At 53.3% G+C, this 22446-nt stretch overlaps 50 non-coding genes across 50 annotated transcripts; 46 read left to right on the top strand and 4 right to left on the bottom strand.

Moving 5' to 3' along the window:
- The first annotated feature begins 98 nt into the window (after positions 1 to 98).
- Trnav-aac (transfer RNA valine (anticodon AAC)) lies at positions 99 to 171 on the top strand. The gene has a single exon. It is a non-coding gene; the product is annotated as a tRNA-Val (tRNA).
- Positions 172 to 839: 668 nt separating this feature from the next.
- Positions 840 to 912, top strand: Trnav-cac (transfer RNA valine (anticodon CAC)). The gene has a single exon. It is a non-coding gene; the product is annotated as a tRNA-Val (tRNA).
- A 158-nt stretch (positions 913 to 1070) lies between these two features.
- Positions 1071 to 1143, top strand: Trnav-aac (transfer RNA valine (anticodon AAC)). Its single transcript has one exon. It is a non-coding gene; the product is annotated as a tRNA-Val (tRNA).
- Positions 1144 to 1811: 668 nt separating this feature from the next.
- Trnav-cac (transfer RNA valine (anticodon CAC)) lies at positions 1812 to 1884 on the top strand. The gene has a single exon. It is a non-coding gene; the product is annotated as a tRNA-Val (tRNA).
- Positions 1885 to 2042: 158 nt separating this feature from the next.
- Trnav-aac (transfer RNA valine (anticodon AAC)) lies at positions 2043 to 2115 on the top strand. The gene has a single exon. It is a non-coding gene; the product is annotated as a tRNA-Val (tRNA).
- Positions 2116 to 2783: 668 nt separating this feature from the next.
- On the top strand, positions 2784 to 2856 carry Trnav-cac (transfer RNA valine (anticodon CAC)). The gene has a single exon. It is a non-coding gene; the product is annotated as a tRNA-Val (tRNA).
- A 158-nt stretch (positions 2857 to 3014) lies between these two features.
- On the top strand, positions 3015 to 3087 carry Trnav-aac (transfer RNA valine (anticodon AAC)). The gene has a single exon. It is a non-coding gene; the product is annotated as a tRNA-Val (tRNA).
- Positions 3088 to 3755: 668 nt separating this feature from the next.
- On the top strand, positions 3756 to 3828 carry Trnav-cac (transfer RNA valine (anticodon CAC)). The gene has a single exon. It is a non-coding gene; the product is annotated as a tRNA-Val (tRNA).
- Positions 3829 to 3986: 158 nt separating this feature from the next.
- Trnav-aac (transfer RNA valine (anticodon AAC)) lies at positions 3987 to 4059 on the top strand. Its single transcript has one exon. It is a non-coding gene; the product is annotated as a tRNA-Val (tRNA).
- A 194-nt stretch (positions 4060 to 4253) lies between these two features.
- On the bottom strand, positions 4254 to 4325 carry Trnap-agg (transfer RNA proline (anticodon AGG)). Its single transcript has one exon. It is a non-coding gene; the product is annotated as a tRNA-Pro (tRNA).
- Positions 4326 to 4727: 402 nt separating this feature from the next.
- Trnav-cac (transfer RNA valine (anticodon CAC)) lies at positions 4728 to 4800 on the top strand. The gene has a single exon. It is a non-coding gene; the product is annotated as a tRNA-Val (tRNA).
- Positions 4801 to 4958: 158 nt separating this feature from the next.
- On the top strand, positions 4959 to 5031 carry Trnav-aac (transfer RNA valine (anticodon AAC)). The gene has a single exon. It is a non-coding gene; the product is annotated as a tRNA-Val (tRNA).
- Positions 5032 to 5699: 668 nt separating this feature from the next.
- Positions 5700 to 5772, top strand: Trnav-cac (transfer RNA valine (anticodon CAC)). The gene has a single exon. It is a non-coding gene; the product is annotated as a tRNA-Val (tRNA).
- Positions 5773 to 5930: 158 nt separating this feature from the next.
- Positions 5931 to 6003, top strand: Trnav-aac (transfer RNA valine (anticodon AAC)). Its single transcript has one exon. It is a non-coding gene; the product is annotated as a tRNA-Val (tRNA).
- A 668-nt stretch (positions 6004 to 6671) lies between these two features.
- On the top strand, positions 6672 to 6744 carry Trnav-cac (transfer RNA valine (anticodon CAC)). The gene has a single exon. It is a non-coding gene; the product is annotated as a tRNA-Val (tRNA).
- Positions 6745 to 6902: 158 nt separating this feature from the next.
- On the top strand, positions 6903 to 6975 carry Trnav-aac (transfer RNA valine (anticodon AAC)). The gene has a single exon. It is a non-coding gene; the product is annotated as a tRNA-Val (tRNA).
- Positions 6976 to 7643: 668 nt separating this feature from the next.
- Positions 7644 to 7716, top strand: Trnav-cac (transfer RNA valine (anticodon CAC)). Its single transcript has one exon. It is a non-coding gene; the product is annotated as a tRNA-Val (tRNA).
- A 158-nt stretch (positions 7717 to 7874) lies between these two features.
- Positions 7875 to 7947, top strand: Trnav-aac (transfer RNA valine (anticodon AAC)). The gene has a single exon. It is a non-coding gene; the product is annotated as a tRNA-Val (tRNA).
- Positions 7948 to 8615: 668 nt separating this feature from the next.
- On the top strand, positions 8616 to 8688 carry Trnav-cac (transfer RNA valine (anticodon CAC)). Its single transcript has one exon. It is a non-coding gene; the product is annotated as a tRNA-Val (tRNA).
- A 158-nt stretch (positions 8689 to 8846) lies between these two features.
- On the top strand, positions 8847 to 8919 carry Trnav-aac (transfer RNA valine (anticodon AAC)). Its single transcript has one exon. It is a non-coding gene; the product is annotated as a tRNA-Val (tRNA).
- Positions 8920 to 9587: 668 nt separating this feature from the next.
- On the top strand, positions 9588 to 9660 carry Trnav-cac (transfer RNA valine (anticodon CAC)). The gene has a single exon. It is a non-coding gene; the product is annotated as a tRNA-Val (tRNA).
- A 158-nt stretch (positions 9661 to 9818) lies between these two features.
- Positions 9819 to 9891, top strand: Trnav-aac (transfer RNA valine (anticodon AAC)). Its single transcript has one exon. It is a non-coding gene; the product is annotated as a tRNA-Val (tRNA).
- Positions 9892 to 10085: 194 nt separating this feature from the next.
- Trnap-agg (transfer RNA proline (anticodon AGG)) lies at positions 10086 to 10157 on the bottom strand. Its single transcript has one exon. It is a non-coding gene; the product is annotated as a tRNA-Pro (tRNA).
- A 402-nt stretch (positions 10158 to 10559) lies between these two features.
- Positions 10560 to 10632, top strand: Trnav-cac (transfer RNA valine (anticodon CAC)). The gene has a single exon. It is a non-coding gene; the product is annotated as a tRNA-Val (tRNA).
- Positions 10633 to 10790: 158 nt separating this feature from the next.
- On the top strand, positions 10791 to 10863 carry Trnav-aac (transfer RNA valine (anticodon AAC)). The gene has a single exon. It is a non-coding gene; the product is annotated as a tRNA-Val (tRNA).
- Positions 10864 to 11531: 668 nt separating this feature from the next.
- Trnav-cac (transfer RNA valine (anticodon CAC)) lies at positions 11532 to 11604 on the top strand. Its single transcript has one exon. It is a non-coding gene; the product is annotated as a tRNA-Val (tRNA).
- A 158-nt stretch (positions 11605 to 11762) lies between these two features.
- On the top strand, positions 11763 to 11835 carry Trnav-aac (transfer RNA valine (anticodon AAC)). Its single transcript has one exon. It is a non-coding gene; the product is annotated as a tRNA-Val (tRNA).
- Positions 11836 to 12503: 668 nt separating this feature from the next.
- Positions 12504 to 12576, top strand: Trnav-cac (transfer RNA valine (anticodon CAC)). Its single transcript has one exon. It is a non-coding gene; the product is annotated as a tRNA-Val (tRNA).
- Positions 12577 to 12734: 158 nt separating this feature from the next.
- On the top strand, positions 12735 to 12807 carry Trnav-aac (transfer RNA valine (anticodon AAC)). Its single transcript has one exon. It is a non-coding gene; the product is annotated as a tRNA-Val (tRNA).
- Positions 12808 to 13475: 668 nt separating this feature from the next.
- Trnav-cac (transfer RNA valine (anticodon CAC)) lies at positions 13476 to 13548 on the top strand. The gene has a single exon. It is a non-coding gene; the product is annotated as a tRNA-Val (tRNA).
- A 158-nt stretch (positions 13549 to 13706) lies between these two features.
- Positions 13707 to 13779, top strand: Trnav-aac (transfer RNA valine (anticodon AAC)). The gene has a single exon. It is a non-coding gene; the product is annotated as a tRNA-Val (tRNA).
- A 668-nt stretch (positions 13780 to 14447) lies between these two features.
- On the top strand, positions 14448 to 14520 carry Trnav-cac (transfer RNA valine (anticodon CAC)). Its single transcript has one exon. It is a non-coding gene; the product is annotated as a tRNA-Val (tRNA).
- A 158-nt stretch (positions 14521 to 14678) lies between these two features.
- Positions 14679 to 14751, top strand: Trnav-aac (transfer RNA valine (anticodon AAC)). Its single transcript has one exon. It is a non-coding gene; the product is annotated as a tRNA-Val (tRNA).
- A 194-nt stretch (positions 14752 to 14945) lies between these two features.
- On the bottom strand, positions 14946 to 15017 carry Trnap-agg (transfer RNA proline (anticodon AGG)). The gene has a single exon. It is a non-coding gene; the product is annotated as a tRNA-Pro (tRNA).
- A 402-nt stretch (positions 15018 to 15419) lies between these two features.
- On the top strand, positions 15420 to 15492 carry Trnav-cac (transfer RNA valine (anticodon CAC)). The gene has a single exon. It is a non-coding gene; the product is annotated as a tRNA-Val (tRNA).
- Positions 15493 to 15650: 158 nt separating this feature from the next.
- Trnav-aac (transfer RNA valine (anticodon AAC)) lies at positions 15651 to 15723 on the top strand. The gene has a single exon. It is a non-coding gene; the product is annotated as a tRNA-Val (tRNA).
- Positions 15724 to 16391: 668 nt separating this feature from the next.
- On the top strand, positions 16392 to 16464 carry Trnav-cac (transfer RNA valine (anticodon CAC)). The gene has a single exon. It is a non-coding gene; the product is annotated as a tRNA-Val (tRNA).
- A 158-nt stretch (positions 16465 to 16622) lies between these two features.
- On the top strand, positions 16623 to 16695 carry Trnav-aac (transfer RNA valine (anticodon AAC)). The gene has a single exon. It is a non-coding gene; the product is annotated as a tRNA-Val (tRNA).
- A 668-nt stretch (positions 16696 to 17363) lies between these two features.
- Positions 17364 to 17436, top strand: Trnav-cac (transfer RNA valine (anticodon CAC)). The gene has a single exon. It is a non-coding gene; the product is annotated as a tRNA-Val (tRNA).
- Positions 17437 to 17594: 158 nt separating this feature from the next.
- Positions 17595 to 17667, top strand: Trnav-aac (transfer RNA valine (anticodon AAC)). The gene has a single exon. It is a non-coding gene; the product is annotated as a tRNA-Val (tRNA).
- A 194-nt stretch (positions 17668 to 17861) lies between these two features.
- On the bottom strand, positions 17862 to 17933 carry Trnap-agg (transfer RNA proline (anticodon AGG)). The gene has a single exon. It is a non-coding gene; the product is annotated as a tRNA-Pro (tRNA).
- Positions 17934 to 18335: 402 nt separating this feature from the next.
- Trnav-cac (transfer RNA valine (anticodon CAC)) lies at positions 18336 to 18408 on the top strand. The gene has a single exon. It is a non-coding gene; the product is annotated as a tRNA-Val (tRNA).
- Positions 18409 to 18566: 158 nt separating this feature from the next.
- Trnav-aac (transfer RNA valine (anticodon AAC)) lies at positions 18567 to 18639 on the top strand. Its single transcript has one exon. It is a non-coding gene; the product is annotated as a tRNA-Val (tRNA).
- A 668-nt stretch (positions 18640 to 19307) lies between these two features.
- Trnav-cac (transfer RNA valine (anticodon CAC)) lies at positions 19308 to 19380 on the top strand. The gene has a single exon. It is a non-coding gene; the product is annotated as a tRNA-Val (tRNA).
- A 158-nt stretch (positions 19381 to 19538) lies between these two features.
- On the top strand, positions 19539 to 19611 carry Trnav-aac (transfer RNA valine (anticodon AAC)). The gene has a single exon. It is a non-coding gene; the product is annotated as a tRNA-Val (tRNA).
- Positions 19612 to 20279: 668 nt separating this feature from the next.
- Positions 20280 to 20352, top strand: Trnav-cac (transfer RNA valine (anticodon CAC)). Its single transcript has one exon. It is a non-coding gene; the product is annotated as a tRNA-Val (tRNA).
- Positions 20353 to 20510: 158 nt separating this feature from the next.
- Positions 20511 to 20583, top strand: Trnav-aac (transfer RNA valine (anticodon AAC)). The gene has a single exon. It is a non-coding gene; the product is annotated as a tRNA-Val (tRNA).
- A 668-nt stretch (positions 20584 to 21251) lies between these two features.
- On the top strand, positions 21252 to 21324 carry Trnav-cac (transfer RNA valine (anticodon CAC)). The gene has a single exon. It is a non-coding gene; the product is annotated as a tRNA-Val (tRNA).
- A 158-nt stretch (positions 21325 to 21482) lies between these two features.
- Positions 21483 to 21555, top strand: Trnav-aac (transfer RNA valine (anticodon AAC)). The gene has a single exon. It is a non-coding gene; the product is annotated as a tRNA-Val (tRNA).
- A 668-nt stretch (positions 21556 to 22223) lies between these two features.
- Trnav-cac (transfer RNA valine (anticodon CAC)) lies at positions 22224 to 22296 on the top strand. Its single transcript has one exon. It is a non-coding gene; the product is annotated as a tRNA-Val (tRNA).
- The last annotated feature ends 150 nt before the right edge of the window (positions 22297 to 22446 follow it).

The following is a 22446-nucleotide window of genomic DNA, read 5'->3' as shown; positions in this document are numbered from 1 at the left end:
CATGTCCCTTCGTTTTGCAAGTACCACATTTATTGAATTTTTTAGTTACGATGGCAACATCACTACAAGTTGTCTATGAAGTAAGGTGCACATAAGCAGTTTCCGTGGTGTAGCGGTTATCACGTCTGCCTAACACGCAGAAGGTCCCCGGTTCGATCCCGGGCGGAAACACTTTTTCATCACTTTAAGCGAGACTTACTAACATGCATCTGCTACCATCTGTACCCGAAACCTTCGTAACTGCCTTCACGCGTCGGACCAGAGTGTCAATTGCTCACATCAAATAAGAAATTCATTTGATATTGGCGGCGAGCTTTTTGCGCTGACTCAGCCACTGACGTGCGATCAGTTTGCACAAAACGCTAGGGCTCGACCGGTATTTGAACCCGGGACCTCCTGCACCCTAAGCAGGAATCATACCCCTAGACCAACGAGCCCTGTGACACGTCGCATGCCAGTTACTCCAGTCCCTCGATGTCTTCCAGGGTGCTCTGGAAGTCTCGTGTAGGCTGGCGGGATGGAGGCGGCGCGAATTCCCGCGGTCGGCGGCCTTCCTGGGCTATTGGTACCTTCATGTAGAGCTGCCGCTGGGCGCGCACTGCCTGCTGCTAAGGAGGTGATTGTTTTTGCTGATGTGACTTGCAATAACGACTGCGCGAAACGCCGCTATCTCGTTAGGGGTGCTACGGCAGACACCCTCTCGGGCACCCCGAAGACTTCTTGAGCCCTCGGCTGCGATGGGTTTCAGGCTGTCAAAAGAACTATGGTGTGTGCATGCGCGGACGAGAGAAAGGCTGAGGCGTATTCGAGTGCACAAGGAGGGACTGAGCGTGTCCGTCGTTTCCGTAGTGTAGCGGTTATCACGTCTGCTTCACACGCAGAAGGTCCCCGGTTCGATCCCGGGCGGGAACAGTATTTTCCTGCCTATGTCGTATTGTACTCCAGTGAGCCTCGTCGTGTGTGCATCTGCTGCATGTCCCTTCGTTTTGCAAGTACCACATTTATTGAATTTTTTAGTTACGATGGCAACATCACTACAAGTTGTCTATGAAGTAAGGTGCACATAAGCAGTTTCCGTGGTGTAGCGGTTATCACGTCTGCCTAACACGCAGAAGTTCCCCGGTTCGATCCCGGGCGGAAACACTTTTTCATCACTTTAAGCGAGACTTACTAACATGCATCTGCTACCATCTGTACCCGAAACCTTCGTAACTGCCTTCACGCGTCGGACCAGAGTGTCAATTGCTCACATCAAATAAGAAATTCATTTGATATTGGCGGCGAGCTTTTTGCGCTGACTCAGCCACTGACGTGCGATCAGTTTGCACAAAACGCTAGGGCTCGACCGGTATTTGAACCCGGGACCTCCTGCACCCTAAGCAGGAATCATACGCCTAGACCAACGAGCCCTGTGACACGTCGCATGCCAGTTACTCCAGTCCCTCGATGTCTTCCAGGGTGCTCTGGAAGTCTCGTGTAGGCTGGCGGGATGGAGGCGGCGCGAATTCCCGCGGTCGGCGGCCTTCCTGGGCTATTGGTACCTTCATGTAGAGCTGCCGCTAGGCGCGCACTGCCTGCTGCTAAGGAGGTGATTGTTTTTGCTGATGTGACTTGCAATAACGACTGCGCGAAACGCCGCTATCTCGTTAGGGGTGCTACGGCAGACACCCTCTCGGGCACCCCGAAGACTTCTTGAGCCCTCGGCTGCAATGGGTTTCAGGCTGTCAAAAGAACTATGGTGTGTGCATGCGCGGACGAGAGAAAGGCTGAGGCGTATTCGAGTGCACAAGGATGGACTGAGCGTGTCCGTCGTTTCCGTAGTGTAGCGGTTATCACGTCTGCTTCACACGCAGAAGGTCCCCGGTTCGATCCCGGTCGGGAACAGTATTTTCCTGCCTATGTCGTATTGTACTCCAGTGAGCCTCGTCGTGTGTGCATCTGCTGCATGTCCCTTCGTTTTGCAAGTACCACATTTATTGAATTTTTTAGTTACGATGGCAACATCACTACAAGTTGTCTATGAAGTAAGGTGCACATAAGCAGTTTCCGTGGTGTAGCGGTTATCACGTCTGCCTAACACGCAGAAGGTCCCCGGTTCGATCCCGGGCGGAAACACTTTTTCATCACTTTAAGCGAGACTTACTAACATGCATCTGCTACCATCTGTACCCGAAACCTTCGTAACTGCCTTCACGCGTCGGACCAGAGTGTCAATTGCTCACATCAAATAAGAAATTCATTTGATATTGGCGGCGAGCTTTTTGCGCTGACTCAGCCACTGACGTGCGATCAGTTTGCACAAAACGCTAGGGCTCGACCGGTATTTGAACCCGGGACCTCCTGCACCCTAAGCAGGAATCATACCCCTAGACCAACGAGCCCTGTGACACGTCGCATGCCAGTTACTCCAGTCCCTCGATGTCTTCCAGGGTGCTCTGGAAGTCTCGTGTAGGCTGGCGGGATGGAGGCGGCGCGAATTCCCGCGGTCGGCGGCCTTCCTGGGCTATTGGTACCTTCATGTAGAGCTGCCGCTGGGCGCGCACTGCCTGCTGCTAAGGAGGTGATTGTTTTTGCTGATGTGACTTGCAATAACGACTGCGCGAAACGCCGCTATCTCGTTAGGGGTGCTACGGCAGACACCCTCTCGGGCACCCCGAAGACTTCTTGAGCCCTCGGCTGCGATGGGTTTCAGGCTGTCAAAAGAACTATGGTGTGTGCATGCGCGGACGAGAGAAAGGCTGAGGCGTATTCGAGTGCACAAGGAGGGACTGAGCGTGTCCGTCGTTTCCGTAGTGTAGCGGTTATCACGTCTGCTTCACACGCAGAAGGTCCCCGGTTCGATCCCGGGCGGGAACAGTATTTTCCTGCCTATGTCGTATTGTACTCCAGTGAGCCTCGTCGTGTGTGCATCTGCTGCATGTCCCTTCGTTTTGCAAGTACCACATTTATTGAATTTTTTAGTTACGATGGCAACATCACTACAAGTTGTCTATGAAGTAAGGTGCACATAAGCAGTTTCCGTGGTGTAGCGGTTATCACGTCTGCCTAACACGCAGAAGTTCCCCGGTTCGATCCCGGGCGGAAACACTTTTTCATCACTTTAAGCGAGACTTACTAACATGCATCTGCTACCATCTGTACCCGAAACCTTCGTAACTGCCTTCACGCGTCGGACCAGAGTGTCAATTGCTCACATCAAATAAGAAATTCATTTGATATTGGCGGCGAGCTTTTTGCGCTGACTCAGCCACTGACGTGCGATCAGTTTGCACAAAACGCTAGGGCTCGACCGGTATTTGAACCCGGGACCTCCTGCACCCTAAGCAGGAATCATACCCCTAGACCAACGAGCCCTGTGACACGTCGCATGCCAGTTACTCCAGTCCCTCGATGTCTTCCAGGGTGCTCTGGAAGTCTCGTGTAGGCTGGCGGGATGGAGGCGGCGCGAATTCCCGCGGTCGGCGGCCTTCCTGGGCTATTGGTACCTTCATGTAGAGCTGCCGCTGGGCGCGCACTGCCAGCTGCTAAGGAGGTGATTGTTTTTGCTGATGTGACTTGCAATAACGACTGCGCGAAACGCCGCTATCTCGTTAGGGGTGCTACGGCAGACACCCTCTCGGGCACCCCGAAGACTTCTTGAGCCCTCGGCTGCAATGGGTTTCAGGCTGTCAAAAGAACTATGGTGTGTGCATGCGCGGACGAGAGAAAGGCTGAGGCGTATTCGAGTGCACAAGGATGGACTGAGCGTGTCCGTCGTTTCCGTAGTGTAGCGGTTATCACGTCTGCTTCACACGCAGAAAGTCCCCGGTTCGATCCCGGTCGGGAACAGTATTTTCCTGCCTATGTCGTATTGTACTCCAGTGAGCCTCGTCGTGTGTGCATCTGCTGCATGTCCCTTCGTTTTGCAAGTACCACATTTATTGAATTTTTTAGTTACGATGGCAACATCACTACAAGTTGTCTATGAAGTAAGGTGCACATAAGCAGTTTCCGTGGTGTAGCGGTTATCACGTCTGCCTAACACGCAGAAGGTCCCCGGTTCGATCCCGGGCGGAAACACTTTTTCATCACTTTAAGCGAGACTTACTAACATGCATCTGCTACCATCTGTACCCGAAACCTTCGTAACTGCCTTCACGCGTCGGACCAGAGTGTCAATTGCTCACATCAAATAAGAAATTCATTTGATATTGGCGGCGAGCTTTTTGCGCTGACTCAGCCACTGACGTGCGATCAGTTTGCACAAAACGCTAGGGCTCGTCCGGGATTTGAACCCGGGACCTCCTGCACCCTAAGCAGGAATCATACCCCTAGACCAACGAGCCCTGTGACACGTCGCATGCCAGTTACTCCAGTCCCTCGATGTCTTCCAGGGTGCTCTGGAAGTCTCGTGTAGGCTGGCGGGATGGAGGCGGCGCGAATTCCCGCGGTCGGCGGCCTTCCTGGGCTATTGGTACCTTCATGTAGAGCTGCCGCTGGGCGCGCACTGCCAGCTGCTAAGGAGGTGATTGTTTTTGCTGATGTGACTTGCAATAACGACTGCGCGAAACGCCGCTATCTCGTTAGGGGTGCTACGGCAGACACCCTCTCGGGCACCCCGAAGACTTCTTGAGCCCTCGGCTGCAATGGGTTTCAGGCTGTCAAAAGAACTATGGTGTGTGCATGCGCGGACGAGAGAAAGGCTGGGGCGTATTCGAGTGCACAAGGATGGACTGAGCGTGTCCGTCGTTTCCGTAGTGTAGCGGTTATCACGTCTGCTTCACACGCAGAAGGTCCCCGGTTCGATCCCGGTCGGGAACAGTATTTTCCTGCCTATGTCGTATTGTACTCCAGTGAGCCTCGTCGTGTGTGCATCTGCTGCATGTCCCTTCGTTTTGCAAGTACCACATTTATTGAATTTTTTAGTTACGATGGCAACATCACTACAAGTTGTCTATGAAGTAAGGTGCACATAAGCAGTTTCCGTGGTGTAGCGGTTATCACGTCTGCCTAACACGCAGAAGTTCCCCGGTTCGATCCCGGGCGGAAACACTTTTTCATCACTTTAAGCGAGACTTACTAACATGCATCTGCTACCATCTGTACCCGAAACCTTCGTAACTGCCTTCACGCGTCGGACCAGAGTGTCAATTGCTCACATCAAATAAGAAATTCATTTGATATTGGCGGCGAGCTTTTTGCGCTGACTCAGCCACTGACGTGCGATCAGTTTGCACAAAACGCTAGGGCTCGACCGGTATTTGAACCCGGGACCTCCTGCACCCTAAGCAGGAATCATACGCCTAGACCAACGAGCCCTGTGACACGTCGCATGCCAGTTACTCCAGTCCCTCGATGTCTTCCAGGGTGCTCTGGAAGTCTCGTGTAGGCTGGCGGGATGGAGGCGGCGCGAATTCCCGCGGTCGGCGGCCTTCCTGGGCTATTGGTACCTTCATGTAGAGCTGCCGCTAGGCGCGCACTGCCTGCTGCTAAGGAGGTGATTGTTTTTGCTGATGTGACTTGCAATAACGACTGCGCGAAACGCCGCTATCTCGTTAGGGGTGCTACGGCAGACACCCTCTCGGGCACCCCGAAGACTTCTTGAGCCCTCGGCTGCAATGGGTTTCAGGCTGTCAAAAGAACTATGGTGTGTGCATGCGCGGACGAGAGAAAGGCTGAGGCGTATTCGAGTGCACAAGGATGGACTGAGCGTGTCCGTCGTTTCCGTAGTGTAGCGGTTATCACGTCTGCTTCACACGCAGAAGGTCCCCGGTTCGATCCCGGTCGGGAACAGTATTTTCCTGCCTATGTCGTATTGTACTCCAGTGAGCCTCGTCGTGTGTGCATCTGCTGCATGTCCCTTCGTTTTGCAAGTACCACATTTATTGAATTTTTTAGTTACGATGGCAACATCACTACAAGTTGTCTATGAAGTAAGGTGCACATAAGCAGTTTCCGTGGTGTAGCGGTTATCACGTCTGCCTAACACGCAGAAGGTCCCCGGTTCGATCCCGGGCGGAAACACTTTTTCATCACTTTAAGCGAGACTTACTAACATGCATCTGCTACCATCTGTACCCGAAACCTTCGTAACTGCCTTCACGCGTCGGACCAGAGTGTCAATTGCTCACATCAAATAAGAAATTCATTTGATATTGGCGGCGAGCTTTTTGCGCTGACTCAGCCACTGACGTGCGATCAGTTTGCACAAAACGCTAGGGCTCGACCGGTATTTGAACCCGGGACCTCCTGCACCCTAAGCAGGAATCATACCCCTAGACCAACGAGCCCTGTGACACGTCGCATGCCAGTTACTCCAGTCCCTCGATGTCTTCCAGGGTGCTCTGGAAGTCTCGTGTAGGCTGGCGGGATGGAGGCGGCGCGAATTCCCGCGGTCGGCGGCCTTCCTGGGCTATTGGTACCTTCATGTAGAGCTGCCGCTGGGCGCGCACTGCCTGCTGCTAAGGAGGTGATTGTTTTTGCTGATGTGACTTGCAATAACGACTGCGCGAAACGCCGCTATCTCGTTAGGGGTGCTACGGCAGACACCCTCTCGGGCACCCCGAAGACTTCTTGAGCCCTCGGCTGCGATGGGTTTCAGGCTGTCAAAAGAACTATGGTGTGTGCATGCGCGGACGAGAGAAAGGCTGAGGCGTATTCGAGTGCACAAGGAGGGACTGAGCGTGTCCGTCGTTTCCGTAGTGTAGCGGTTATCACGTCTGCTTCACACGCAGAAGGTCCCCGGTTCGATCCCGGGCGGGAACAGTATTTTCCTGCCTATGTCGTATTGTACTCCAGTGAGCCTCGTCGTGTGTGCATCTGCTGCATGTCCCTTCGTTTTGCAAGTACCACATTTATTGAATTTTTTAGTTACGATGGCAACATCACTACAAGTTGTCTATGAAGTAAGGTGCACATAAGCAGTTTCCGTGGTGTAGCGGTTATCACGTCTGCCTAACACGCAGAAGTTCCCCGGTTCGATCCCGGGCGGAAACACTTTTTCATCACTTTAAGCGAGACTTACTAACATGCATCTGCTACCATCTGTACCCGAAACCTTCGTAACTGCCTTCACGCGTCGGACCAGAGTGTCAATTGCTCACATCAAATAAGAAATTCATTTGATATTGGCGGCGAGCTTTTTGCGCTGACTCAGCCACTGACGTGCGATCAGTTTGCACAAAACGCTAGGGCTCGACCGGTATTTGAACCCGGGACCTCCTGCACCCTAAGCAGGAATCATACCCCTAGACCAACGAGCCCTGTGACACGTCGCATGCCAGTTACTCCAGTCCCTCGATGTCTTCCAGGGTGCTCTGGAAGTCTCGTGTAGGCTGGCGGGATGGAGGCGGCGCGAATTCCCGCGGTCGGCGGCCTTCCTGGGCTATTGGTACCTTCATGTAGAGCTGCCGCTGGGCGCGCACTGCCAGCTGCTAAGGAGGTGATTGTTTTTGCTGATGTGACTTGCAATAACGACTGCGCGAAACGCCGCTATCTCGTTAGGGGTGCTACGGCAGACACCCTCTCGGGCACCCCGAAGACTTCTTGAGCCCTCGGCTGCAATGGGTTTCAGGCTGTCAAAAGAACTATGGTGTGTGCATGCGCGGACGAGAGAAAGGCTGGGGCGTATTCGAGTGCACAAGGATGGACTGAGCGTGTCCGTCGTTTCCGTAGTGTAGCGGTTATCACGTCTGCTTCACATGCAGAAGGTCCCCGGTTCGATCCCGGTCGGGAACAGTATTTTCCTGCCTATGTCGTATTGTACTCCAGTGAGCCTCGTCGTGTGTGCATCTGCTGCATGTCCCTTCGTTTTGCAAGTACCACATTTATTGAATTTTTTAGTTACGATGGCAACATCACTACAAGTTGTCTATGAAGTAAGGTGCACATAAGCAGTTTCCGTGGTGTAGCGGTTATCACGTCTGCCTAACACGCAGAAGGTCCCCGGTTCGATCCCGGGCGGAAACACTTTTTCATCACTTTAAGCGAGACTTACTAACATGCATCTGCTACCATCTGTACCCGAAACCTTCGTAACTGCCTTCACGCGTCGGACCAGAGTGTCAATTGCTCACATCAAATAAGAAATTCATTTGATATTGGCGGCGAGCTTTTTGCGCTGACTCAGCCACTGACGTGCGATCAGTTTGCACAAAACGCTAGGGCTCGACCGGTATTTGAACCCGGGACCTCCTGCACCCTAAGCAGGAATCATACCCCTAGACCAACGAGCCCTGTGACACGTCGCATGCCAGTTACTCCAGTCCCTCGATGTCTTCCAGGGTGCTCTGGAAGTCTCGTGTAGGCTGGCGGGATGGAGGCGGCGCGAATTCCCGCGGTCGGCGGCCTTCCTGGGCTATTGGTACCTTCATGTAGAGCTGCCGCTAGGCGCGCACTGCCTGCTGCTAAGGAGGTGATTGTTTTTGCTGATGTGACTTGCAATAACGACTGCGCGAAACGCCGCTATCTCGTTAGGGGTGCTACGGCAGACACCCTCTCGGGCACCCCGAAGACTTCTTGAGCCCTCGGCTGCGATGGGTTTCAGGCTGTCAAAAGAACTATGGTGTGTGCATGCGCGGACGAGAGAAAGGCTGAGGCGTATTCGAGTGCACAAGGAGGGACTGAGCGTGTCCGTCGTTTCCGTAGTGTAGCGGTTATCACGTCTGCTTCACACGCAGAAGGTCCCCGGTTCGATCCCGGGCGGGAACAGTATTTTCCTGCCTATGTCGTATTGTACTCCAGTGAGCCTCGTCGTGTGTGCATCTGCTGCATGTCCCTTCGTTTTGCAAGTACCACATTTATTGAATTTTTTAGTTACGATGGCAACATCACTACAAGTTGTCTATGAAGTAAGGTGCACATAAGCAGTTTCCGTGGTGTAGCGGTTATCACGTCTGCCTAACACGCAGAAGTTCCCCGGTTCGATCCCGGGCGGAAACACTTTTTCATCACTTTAAGCGAGACTTACTAACATGCATCTGCTACCATCTGTACCCGAAACCTTCGTAACTGCCTTCACGCGTCGGACCAGAGTGTCAATTGCTCACATCAAATAAGAAATTCATTTGATATTGGCGGCGAGCTTTTTGCGCTGACTCAGCCACTGACGTGCGATCAGTTTGCACAAAACGCTAGGGCTCGACCGGTATTTGAACCCGGGACCTCCTGCACCCTAAGCAGGAATCATACCCCTAGACCAACGAGCCCTGTGACACGTCGCATGCCAGTTACTCCAGTCCCTCGATGTCTTCCAGGGTGCTCTGGAAGTCTCGTGTAGGCTGGCGGGATGGAGGCGGCGCGAATTCCCGCGGTCGGCGGCCTTCCTGGGCTATTGGTACCTTCATGTAGAGCTGCCGCTGGGCGCGCACTGCCAGCTGCTAAGGAGGTGATTGTTTTTGCTGATGTGACTTGCAATAACGACTGCGCGAAACGCCGCTATCTCGTTAGGGGTGCTACGGCAGACACCCTCTCGGGCACCCCGAAGACTTCTTGAGCCCTCGGCTGCAATGGGTTTCAGGCTGTCAAAAGAACTATGGTGTGTGCATGCGCGGACGAGAGAAAGGCTGAGGCGTATTCGAGTGCACAAGGATGGACTGAGCGTGTCCGTCGTTTCCGTAGTGTAGCGGTTATCACGTCTGCTTCACACGCAGAAAGTCCCCGGTTCGATCCCGGTCGGGAACAGTATTTTCCTGCCTATGTCGTATTGTACTCCAGTGAGCCTCGTCGTGTGTGCATCTGCTGCATGTCCCTTCGTTTTGCAAGTACCACATTTATTGAATTTTTTAGTTACGATGGCAACATCACTACAAGTTGTCTATGAAGTAAGGTGCACATAAGCAGTTTCCGTGGTGTAGCGGTTATCACGTCTGCCTAACACGCAGAAGGTCCCCGGTTCGATCCCGGGCGGAAACACTTTTTCATCACTTTAAGCGAGACTTACTAACATGCATCTGCTACCATCTGTACCCGAAACCTTCGTAACTGCCTTCACGCGTCGGACCAGAGTGTCAATTGCTCACATCAAATAAGAAATTCATTTGATATTGGCGGCGAGCTTTTTGCGCTGACTCAGCCACTGACGTGCGATCAGTTTGCACAAAACGCTAGGGCTCGTCCGGGATTTGAACCCGGGACCTCCTGCACCCTAAGCAGGAATCATACCCCTAGACCAACGAGCCCTGTGACACGTCGCATGCCAGTTACTCCAGTCCCTCGATGTCTTCCAGGGTGCTCTGGAAGTCTCGTGTAGGCTGGCGGGATGGAGGCGGCGCGAATTCCCGCGGTCGGCGGCCTTCCTGGGCTATTGGTACCTTCATGTAGAGCTGCCGCTGGGCGCGCACTGCCAGCTGCTAAGGAGGTGATTGTTTTTGCTGATGTGACTTGCAATAACGACTGCGCGAAACGCCGCTATCTCGTTAGGGGTGCTACGGCAGACACCCTCTCGGGCACCCCGAAGACTTCTTGAGCCCTCGGCTGCAATGGGTTTCAGGCTGTCAAAAGAACTATGGTGTGTGCATGCGCGGACGAGAGAAAGGCTGGGGCGTATTCGAGTGCACAAGGATGGACTCAGCGTGTCCGTCGTTTCCGTAGTGTAGCGGTTATCACGTCTGCTTCACACGCAGAAGGTCCCCGGTTCGATCCCGGTCGGGAACAGTATTTTCCTGCCTATGTCGTATTGTACTCCAGTGAGCCTCGTCGTGTGTGCATCTGCTGCATGTCCCTTCGTTTTGCAAGTACCACATTTATTGAATTTTTTAGTTACGATGGCAACATCACTACAAGTTGTCTATGAAGTAAGGTGCACATAAGCAGTTTCCGTGGTGTAGCGGTTATCACGTCTGCCTAACACGCAGAAGTTCCCCGGTTCGATCCCGGGCGGAAACACTTTTTCATCACTTTAAGCGAGACTTACTAACATGCATCTGCTACCATCTGTACCCGAAACCTTCGTAACTGCCTTCACGCGTCGGACCAGAGTGTCAATTGCTCACATCAAATAAGAAATTCATTTGATATTGGCGGCGAGCTTTTTGCGCTGACTCAGCCACTGACGTGCGATCAGTTTGCACAAAACGCTAGGGCTCGACCGGTATTTGAACCCGGGACCTCCTGCACCCTAAGCAGGAATCATACGCCTAGACCAACGAGCCCTGTGACACGTCGCATGCCAGTTACTCCAGTCCCTCGATGTCTTCCAGGGTGCTCTGGAAGTCTCGTGTAGGCTGGCGGGATGGAGGCGGCGCGAATTCCCGCGGTCGGCGGCCTTCCTGGGCTATTGGTACCTTCATGTAGAGCTGCCGCTAGGCGCGCACTGCCTGCTGCTAAGGAGGTGATTGTTTTTGCTGATGTGACTTGCAATAACGACTGCGCGAAACGCCGCTATCTCGTTAGGGGTGCTACGGCAGACACCCTCTCGGGCACCCCGAAGACTTCTTGAGCCCTCGGCTGCAATGGGTTTCAGGCTGTCAAAAGAACTATGGTGTGTGCATGCGCGGACGAGAGAAAGGCTGAGGCGTATTCGAGTGCACAAGGATGGACTGAGCGTGTCCGTCGTTTCCGTAGTGTAGCGGTTATCACGTCTGCTTCACACGCAGAAGGTCCCCGGTTCGATCCCGGTCGGGAACAGTATTTTCCTGCCTATGTCGTATTGTACTCCAGTGAGCCTCGTCGTGTGTGCATCTGCTGCATGTCCCTTCGTTTTGCAAGTACCACATTTATTGAATTTTTTAGTTACGATGGCAACATCACTACAAGTTGTCTATGAAGTAAGGTGCACATAAGCAGTTTCCGTGGTGTAGCGGTTATCACGTCTGCCTAACACGCAGAAGGTCCCCGGTTCGATCCCGGGCGGAAACACTTTTTCATCACTTTAAGCGAGACTTACTAACATGCATCTGCTACCATCTGTACCCGAAACCTTCGTAACTGCCTTCACGCGTCGGACCAGAGTGTCAATTGCTCACATCAAATAAGAAATTCATTTGATATTGGCGGCGAGCTTTTTGCGCTGACTCAGCCACTGACGTGCGATCAGTTTGCACAAAACGCTAGGGCTCGACCGGTATTTGAACCCGGGACCTCCTGCACCCTAAGCAGGAATCATACCCCTAGACCAACGAGCCCTGTGACACGTCGCATGCCAGTTACTCCAGTCCCTCGATGTCTTCCAGGGTGCTCTGGAAGTCTCGTGTAGGCTGGCGGGATGGAGGCGGCGCGAATTCCCGCGGTCGGCGGCCTTCCTGGGCTATTGGTACCTTCATGTAGAGCTGCCGCTGGGCGCGCACTGCCTGCTGCTAAGGAGGTGATTGTTTTTGCTGATGTGACTTGCAATAACGACTGCGCGAAACGCCGCTATCTCGTTAGGGGTGCTACGGCAGACACCCTCTCGGGCACCCCGAAGACTTCTTGAGCCCTCGGCTGCGATGGGTTTCAGGCTGTCAAAAGAACTATGGTGTGTGCATGCGCGGACGAGAGAAAGGCTGAGGCGTATTCGAGTGCACAAGGAGGGACTGAGCGTGTCCGTCGTTTCCGTAGTGTAGCGGTTATCACGTCTGCTTCACACGCAGAAGGTCCCCGGTTCGATCCCGGGCGGGAACAGTATTTTCCTGCCTATGTCGTATTGTACTCCAGTGAGCCTCGTCGTGTGTGCATCTGCTGCATGTCCCTTCGTTTTGCAAGTACCACATTTATTGAATTTTTTAGTTACGATGGCAACATCACTACAAGTTGTCTATGAAGTAAGGTGCACATAAGCAGTTTCCGTGGTGTAGCGGTTATCACGTCTGCCTAACACGCAGAAGTTCCCCGGTTCGATCCCGGGCGGAAACACTTTTTCATCACTTTAAGCGAGACTTACTAACATGCATCTGCTACCATCTGTACCCGAAACCTTCGTAACTGCCTTCACGCGTCGGACCAGAGTGTCAATTGCTCACATCAAATAAGAAATTCATTTGATATTGGCGGCGAGCTTTTTGCGCTGACTCAGCCACTGACGTGCGATCAGTTTGCACAAAACGCTAGGGCTCGACCGGTATTTGAACCCGGGACCTCCTGCACCCTAAGCAGGAATCATACCCCTAGACCAACGAGCCCTGTGACACGTCGCATGCCAGTTACTCCAGTCCCTCGATGTCTTCCAGGGTGCTCTGGAAGTCTCGTGTAGGCTGGCGGGATGGAGGCGGCGCGAATTCCCGCGGTCGGCGGCCTTCCTGGGCTATTGGTACCTTCATGTAGAGCTGCCGCTGGGCGCGCACTGCCAGCTGCTAAGGAGGTGATTGTTTTTGCTGATGTGACTTGCAATAACGACTGCGCGAAACGCCGCTATCTCGTTAGGGGTGCTACGGCAGACACCCTCTCGGGCACCCCGAAGACTTCTTGAGCCCTCGGCTGCAATGGGTTTCAGGCTGTCAAAAGAACTATGGTGTGTGCATGCGCGGACGAGAGAAAGGCTGGGGCGTATTCGAGTGCACAAGGATGGACTGAGCGTGTCCGTCGTTTCCGTAGTGTAGCGGTTATCACGTCTGCTTCACATGCAGAAGGTCCCCGGTTCGATCCCGGTCGGGAACAGTATTTTCCTGCCTATGTCGTATTGTACTCCAGTGAGCCTCGTCGTGTGTGCATCTGCTGCATGTCCCTTCGTTTTGCAAGTACCACATTTATTGAATTTTTTAGTTACGATGGCAACATCACTACAAGTTGTCTATGAAGTAAGGTGCACATAAGCAGTTTCCGTGGTGTAGCGGTTATCACGTCTGCCTAACACGCAGAAGGTCCCCGGTTCGATCCCGGGCGGAAACACTTTTTCATCACTTTAAGCGAGACTTACTAACATGCATCTGCTACCATCTGTACCCGAAACCTTCGTAACTGCCTTCACGCGTCGGACCAGAGTGTCAATTGCTCACATCAAATAAGAAATTCATTTGATATTGGCGGCGAGCTTTTTGCGCTGACTCAGCCACTGACGTGCGATCAGTTTGCACAAAACGCTAGGGCTCGACCGGTATTTGAACCCGGGACCTCCTGCACCCTAAGCAGGAATCATACCCCTAGACCAACGAGCCCTGTGACACGTCGCATGCCAGTTACTCCAGTCCCTCGATGTCTTCCAGGGTGCTCTGGAAGTCTCGTGTAGGCTGGCGGGATGGAGGCGGCGCGAATTCCCGCGGTCGGCGGCCTTCCTGGGCTATTGGTACCTTCATGTAGAGCTGCCGCTAGGCGCGCACTGCCTGCTGCTAAGGAGGTGATTGTTTTTGCTGATGTGACTTGCAATAACGACTGCGCGAAACGCCGCTATCTCGTTAGGGGTGCTACGGCAGACACCCTCTCGGGCACCCCGAAGACTTCTTGAGCCCTCGGCTGCAATGGGTTTCAGGCTGTCAAAAGAACTATGGTGTGTGCATGCGCGGACGAGAGAAAGGCTGAGGCGTATTCGAGTGCACAAGGATGGACTGAGCGTGTCCGTCGTTTCCGTAGTGTAGCGGTTATCACGTCTGCTTCACACGCAGAAAGTCCCCGGTTCGATCCCGGTCGGGAACAGTATTTTCCTGCCTATGTCGTATTGTACTCCAGTGAGCCTCGTCGTGTGTGCATCTGCTGCATGTCCCTTCGTTTTGCAAGTACCACATTTATTGAATTTTTTAGTTACGATGGCAACATCACTACAAGTTGTCTATGAAGTAAGGTGCACATAAGCAGTTTCCGTGGTGTAGCGGTTATCACGTCTGCCTAACACGCAGAAGGTCCCCGGTTCGATCCCGGGCGGAAACACTTTTTCATCACTTTAAGCGAGACTTACTAACATGCATCTGCTACCATCTGTACCCGAAACCTTCGTAACTGCCTTCACGCGTCGGACCAGAGTGTCAATTGCTCACATCAAATAAGAAATTCATTTGATATTGGCGGCGAGCTTTTTGCGCTGACTCAGCCACTGACGTGCGATCAGTTTGCACAAAACGCTAGGGCTCGTCCGGGATTTGAACCCGGGACCTCCTGCACCCTAAGCAGGAATCATACCCCTAGACCAACGAGCCCTGTGACACGTCGCATGCCAGTTACTCCAGTCCCTCGATGTCTTCCAGGGTGCTCTGGAAGTCTCGTGTAGGCTGGCGGGATGGAGGCGGCGCGAATTCCCGCGGTCGGCGGCCTTCCTGGGCTATTGGTACCTTCATGTAGAGCTGCCGCTAGGCGCGCACTGCCTGCTGCTAAGGAGGTGATTGTTTTTGCTGATGTGACTTGCAATAACGACTGCGCGAAACGCCGCTATCTCGTTAGGGGTGCTACGGCAGACACCCTCTCGGGCACCCCGAAGACTTCTTGAGCCCTCGGCTGCAATGGGTTTCAGGCTGTCAAAAGAACTATGGTGTGTGCATGCGCGGACGAGAGAAAGGCTGGGGCGTATTCGAGTGCACAAGGATGGACTGAGCGTGTCCGTCGTTTCCGTAGTGTAGCGGTTATCACGTCTGCTTCACACGCAGAAGGTCCCCGGTTCGATCCCGGTCGGGAACAGTATTTTCCTGCCTATGTCGTATTGTACTCCAGTGAGCCTCGTCGTGTGTGCATCTGCTGCATGTCCCTTCGTTTTGCAAGTACCACATTTATTGAATTTTTTAGTTACGATGGCAACATCACTACAAGTTGTCTATGAAGTAAGGTGCACATAAGCAGTTTCCGTGGTGTAGCGGTTATCACGTCTGCCTAACACGCAGAAGGTCCCCGGTTCGATCCCGGGCGGAAACACTTTTTCATCACTTTAAGCGAGACTTACTAACACGCATCTGCTACCATCTGTACCCGAAACCTTCGTAACTGCCTTCACGCGTCGGACCAGAGTGTCAATTGCTCACATCAAATAAGAAATTCATTTGATATTGGCGGCGAGCTTTTTGCGCTGACTCAGCCACTGACGTGCGATCAGTTTGCACAAAACGCTAGGGCTCGACCGGTATTTGAACCCGGGACCTCCTGCACCCTAAGCAGGAATCATACCCCTAGACCAACGAGCCCTGTGACACGTCGCATGCCAGTTACTCCAGTCCCTCGATGTCTTCCAGGGTGCTCTGGAAGTCTCGTGTAGGCTTGCGGGATGGAGGCGGCGCGAATTCCCGCGGTCGGCGGCCTTCCTGGGCTATTGGTACCTTCATGTAGAGCTGCCGCTGGGCGCGCACTGCCTGCTGCTAAGGAGGTGATTGTTTTTGCTGATGTGACTTGCAATAACGACTGCGCGAAACGCCGCTATCTCGTTAGGGGTGCTACGGCAGACACCCTCTCGGGCACCCCGAAGACTTCTTGAGCCCTCGGCTGCGATGGGTTTCAGGCTGTCAAAAGAACTATGGTGTGTGCATGCGCGGACGAGAGAAAGGCTGAGGCGTATTCGAGTGCACAAGGAGGGACTGAGCGTGTCCGTCGTTTCCGTAGTGTAGCGGTTATCACGTCTGCTTCACACGCAGAAGGTCCCCGGTTCGATCCCGGGCGGGAACAGTATTTTCCTGCCTATGTCGTATTGTACTCCAGTGAGCCTCGTCGTGTGTGCATCTGCTGCATGTCCCTTCGTTTTGCAAGTACCACATTTATTGAATTTTTTAGTTACGATGGCAACATCACTACAAGTTGTCTATGAAGTAAGGTGCACATAAGCAGTTTCCGTGGTGTAGCGGTTATCACGTCTGCCTAACACGCAGAAGGTCCCCGGTTCGATCCCGGGCGGAAACACTTTTTCATCACTTTAAGCGAGACTTACTAACATGCATCTGCTACCATCTGTACCCGAAACCTTCGTAACTGCCTTCACGCGTCGGACCAGAGTGTCAATTGCTCACATCAAATAAGAAATTCATTTGATATTGGCGGCGAGCTTTTTGCGCTGACTCAGCCACTGACGTGCGATCAGTTTGCACAAAACGCTAGGGCTCGACCGGTATTTGAACCCGGGACCTCCTGCACCCTAAGCAGGAATCATACCCCTAGACCAACGAGCCCTGTGACACGTCGCATGCCAGTTACTCCAGTCCCTCGATGTCTTCCAGGGTGCTCTGGAAGTCTCGTGTAGGCTGGCGGGATGGAGGCGGCGCGAATTCCCGCGGTCGGCGGCCTTCCTGGGCTATTGGTACCTTCATGTAGAGCTGCCGCTAGGCGCGCACTGCCTGCTGCTAAGGAGGTGATTGTTTTTGCTGATGTGACTTGCAATAACGACTGCGCGAAACGCCGCTATCTCGTTAGGGGTGCTACGGCAGACACCCTCTCGGGCACCCCGAAGACTTCTTGAGCCCTCGGCTGCAATGGGTTTCAGGCTGTCAAAAGAACTATGGTGTGTGCATGCGCGGACGAGAGAAAGGCTGAGGCGTATTCGAGTGCACAAGGATGGACTGAGCGTGTCCGTCGTTTCCGTAGTGTAGCGGTTATCACGTCTGCTTCACACGCAGAAAGTCCCCGGTTCGATCCCGGTCGGGAACAGTATTTTCCTGCCTATGTCGTATTGTACTCCAGTGAGCCTCGTCGTGTGTGCATCTGCTGCATGTCCCTTCGTTTTGCAAGTACCACATTTATTGAATTTTTTAGTTACGATGGCAACATCACTACAAGTTGTCTATGAAGTAAGGTGCACATAAGCAGTTTCCGTGGTGTAGCGGTTATCACGTCTGCCTAACACGCAGAACGTCCCCGGTTCGATCCCGGGCGGAAACACTTTTTCATCACTTTAAGCGAGACTTACTAACATGCATCTGCTACCATCTGTACCCGAAACCTTCGTAACTGCCTTCACGCGTCGGACCAGAGTGTCAATTGCTCACATCAAATAAGAAATTCATTTGATATTGGCGGCGAGCTTTTTGCGCTGACTCAGCCACTGACGTGCGATCAGTTTGCACAAAACGCTAGGGCTCGTCCGGGATTTGAACCCGGGACCTCCTGCACCCTAAGCAGGAATCATACCCCTAGACCAACGAGCCCTGTGACACGTCGCATGCCAGTTACTCCAGTCCCTCGATGTCTTCCAGGGTGCTCTGGAAGTCTCGTGTAGGCTGGCGGGATGGAGGCGGCGCGAATTCCCGCGGTCGGCGGCCTTCCTGGGCTATTGGTACCTTCATGTAGAGCTGCCGCTAGGCGCGCACTGCCTGCTGCTAAGGAGGTGATTGTTTTTGCTGATGTGACTTGCAATAACGACTGCGCGAAACGCCGCTATCTCGTTAGGGGTGCTACGGCAGACACCCTCTCGGGCACCCCGAAGACTTCTTGAGCCCTCGGCTGCAATGGGTTTCAGGCTGTCAAAAGAACTATGGTGTGTGCATGCGCGGACGAGAGAAAGGCTGGGGCGTATTCGAGTGCACAAGGATGGACTGAGCGTGTCCGTCGTTTCCGTAGTGTAGCGGTTATCACGTCTGCTTCACACGCAGAAGGTCCCCGGTTCGATCCCGGTCGGGAACAGTATTTTCCTGCCTATGTCGTATTGTACTCCAGTGAGCCTCGTCGTGTGTGCATCTGCTGCATGTCCCTTCGTTTTGCAAGTACCACATTTATTGAATTTTTTAGTTACGATGGCAACATCACTACAAGTTGTCTATGAAGTAAGGTGCACATAAGCAGTTTCCGTGGTGTAGCGGTTATCACGTCTGCCTAACACGCAGAAGGTCCCCGGTTCGATCCCGGGCGGAAACACTTTTTCATCACTTTAAGCGAGACTTACTAACACGCATCTGCTACCATCTGTACCCGAAACCTTCGTAACTGCCTTCACGCGTCGGACCAGAGTGTCAATTGCTCACATCAAATAAGAAATTCATTTGATATTGGCGGCGAGCTTTTTGCGCTGACTCAGCCACTGACGTGCGATCAGTTTGCACAAAACGCTAGGGCTCGACCGGTATTTGAACCCGGGACCTCCTGCACCCTAAGCAGGAATCATACCCCTAGACCAACGAGCCCTGTGACACGTCGCATGCCAGTTACTCCAGTCCCTCGATGTCTTCCAGGGTGCTCTGGAAGTCTCGTGTAGGCTTGCGGGATGGAGGCGGCGCGAATTCCCGCGGTCGGCGGCCTTCCTGGGCTATTGGTACCTTCATGTAGAGCTGCCGCTGGGCGCGCACTGCCTGCTGCTAAGGAGGTGATTGTTTTTGCTGATGTGACTTGCAATAACGACTGCGCGAAACGCCGCTATCTCGTTAGGGGTGCTACGGCAGACACCCTCTCGGGCACCCCGAAGACTTCTTGAGCCCTCGGCTGCGATGGGTTTCAGGCTGTCAAAAGAACTATGGTGTGTGCATGCGCGGACGAGAGAAAGGCTGAGGCGTATTCGAGTGCACAAGGAGGGACTGAGCGTGTCCGTCGTTTCCGTAGTGTAGCGGTTATCACGTCTGCTTCACACGCAGAAGGTCCCCGGTTCGATCCCGGGCGGGAACAGTATTTTCCTGCCTATGTCGTATTGTACTCCAGTGAGCCTCGTCGTGTGTGCATCTGCTGCATGTCCCTTCGTTTTGCAAGTACCACATTTATTGAATTTTTTAGTTACGATGGCAACATCACTACAAGTTGTCTATGAAGTAAGGTGCACATAAGCAGTTTCCGTGGTGTAGCGGTTATCACGTCTGCCTAACACGCAGAAGTTCCCCGGTTCGATCCCGGGCGGAAACACTTTTTCATCACTTTAAGCGAGACTTACTAACATGCATCTGCTACCATCTGTACCCGAAACCTTCGTAACTGCCTTCACGCGTCGGACCAGAGTGTCAATTGCTCACATCAAATAAGAAATTCATTTGATATTGGCGGCGAGCTTTTTGCGCTGACTCAGCCACTGACGTGCGATCAGTTTGCACAAAACGCTAGGGCTCGACCGGTATTTGAACCCGGGACCTCCTGCACCCTAAGCAGGAATCATACCCCTAGACCAACGAGCCCTGTGACACGTCGCATGCCAGTTACTCCAGTCCCTCGATGTCTTCCAGGGTGCTCTGGAAGTCTCGTGTAGGCTGGCGGGATGGAGGCGGCGCGAATTCCCGCGGTCGGCGGCCTTCCTGGGCTATTGGTACCTTCATGTAGAGCTGCCGCTGGGCGCGCACTGCCAGCTGCTAAGGAGGTGATTGTTTTTGCTGATGTGACTTGCAATAACGACTGCGCGAAACGCCGCTATCTCGTTAGGGGTGCTACGGCAGACACCCTCTCGGGCACCCCGAAGACTTCTTGAGCCCTCGGCTGCAATGGGTTTCAGGCTGTCAAAAGAACTATGGTGTGTGCATGCGCGGACGAGAGAAAGGCTGGGGCGTATTCGAGTGCACAAGGATGGACTGAGCGTGTCCGTCGTTTCCGTAGTGTAGCGGTTATCACGTCTGCTTCACACGCAGAAGGTCCCCGGTTCGATCCCGGTCGGGAACAGTATTTTCCTGCCTATGTCGTATTGTACTCCAGTGAGCCTCGTCGTGTGTGCATCTGCTGCATGTCCCTTCGTTTTGCAAGTACCACATTTATTGAATTTTTTAGTTACGATGGCAACATCACTACAAGTTGTCTATGAAGTAAGGTGCACATAAGCAGTTTCCGTGGTGTAGCGGTTATCACGTCTGCCTAACACGCAGAAGGTCCCCGGTTCGATCCCGGGCGGAAACACTTTTTCATCACTTTAAGCGAGACTTACTAACATGCATCTGCTACCATCTGTACCCGAAACCTTCGTAACTGCCTTCACGCGTCGGACCAGAGTGTCAATTGCTCACATCAAATAAGAAATTCATTTGATATTGGCGGCGAGCTTTTTGCGCTGACTCAGCCACTGACGTGCGATCAGTTTGCACAAAACGCTAGGGCTCGACCGGTATTTGAACCCGGGACCTCCTGCACCCTAAGCAGGAATCATACCCCTAGACCAACGAGCCCTGTGACACGTCGCATGCCAGTTACTCCAGTCCCTCGATGTCTTCCAGGGTGCTCTGGAAGTCTCGTGTAGGCTGGCGGGATGGAGGCGGCGCGAATTCCCGCGGTCGGCGGCCTTCCTGGGCTATTGGTACCTTCATGTAGAGCTGCCGCTGGGCGCGCACTGCCAGCTGCTAAGGAGGTGATTGTTTTTGCTGATGTGACTTGCAATAACGACTGCGCGAAACGCCGCTATCTCGTTAGGGGTGCTACGGCAGACACCCTCTCGGGCACCCCGAAGACTTCTTGAGCCCTCGGCTGCAATGGGTTTCAGGCTGTCAAAAGAACTATGGTGTGTGCATGCGCGGACGAGAGAAAGGCTGGGGCGTATTCGAGTGCACAAGGATGGACTGAGCGTGTCCGTCGTTTCCGTAGTGTAGCGGTTATCACGTCTGCTTCACATGCAGAAGGTCCCCGGTTCGATCCCGGTCGGGAACAGTATTTTCCTGCCTATGTCGTATTGTACTCCAGTGAGCCTCGTCGTGTGTGCATCTGCTGCATGTCCCTTCGTTTTGCAAGTACCACATTTATTGAATTTTTTAGTTACGATGGCAACATCACTACAAGTTGTCTATGAAGTAAGGTGCACATAAGCAGTTTCCGTGGTGTAGCGGTTATCACGTCTGCCTAACACGCAGAAGGTCCCCGGTTCGATCCCGGGCGGAAACACTTTTTCATCACTTTAAGCGAGACTTACTAACATGCATCTGCTACCATCTGTACCCGAAACCTTCGTAACTGCCTTCACGCGTCGGACCAGAGTGTCAATTGCTCACATCAAATAAGAAATTCATTTGATATTGGCGGCGAGCTTTTTGCGCTGACTCAGCCACTGACGTGCGATCAGTTTGCACAAAACGCTAGGGCTCGACCGGTATTTGAACCCGGGACCTCCTGCACCCTAAGCAGGAATCATACCCCTAGACCAACGAGCCCTGTGACACGTCGCATGCCAGTTACTCCAGTCCCTCGATGTCTTCCAGGGTGCTCTGGAAGTCTCGTGTAGGCTGGCGGGATGGAGGCGGCGCGAATTCCCGCGGTCGGCGGCCTTCCTGGGCTATTGGTACCTTCATGTAGAGCTGCCGCTAGGCGCGCACTGCCTGCTGCTAAGGAGGTGATTGTTTTTGCTGATGTGACTTGCAATAACGACTGCGCGAAACGCCGCTATCTCGTTAGGGGTGCTACGGCAGACACCCTCTCGGGCACCCCGAAGACTTCTTGTGCCCTCGGCTGCAATGGGTTTCAGGCTGTCAAAAGAACTATGGTGTGTGCATGCGCGGACGAGAGAAAGGCTGAGGCGTATTCGAGTGCACAAGGATGGACTGAGCGTGTCCGTCGTTTCCGTAGTGTAGCGGTTATCACGTCTGCTTCACACGCAGAAAGTCCCCGGTTCGATCCCGGTCGGGAACAGTATTTTCCTGCCTATGTCGTATTGTACTCCAGTGAGCCTCGTCGTGTGTGCATCTGCTGCATGTCCCTTCGTTTTGCAAGTACCACATTTATTGAATTTTTTAGTTACGATGGCAACATCACTACAAGTTGTCTATGAAGTAAGGTGCA

The sequence above is a fragment of the Schistocerca cancellata genome, chromosome 2, assembly GCF_023864275.1.
Source record: "Schistocerca cancellata isolate TAMUIC-IGC-003103 chromosome 2, iqSchCanc2.1, whole genome shotgun sequence".
Lineage (NCBI taxonomy): Eukaryota > Metazoa > Arthropoda > Insecta > Orthoptera > Acrididae > Schistocerca > Schistocerca cancellata.
Note: the sequence above shows the minus strand (reverse complement) of the source record. Positions and strands in the feature narration are given on the sequence as shown.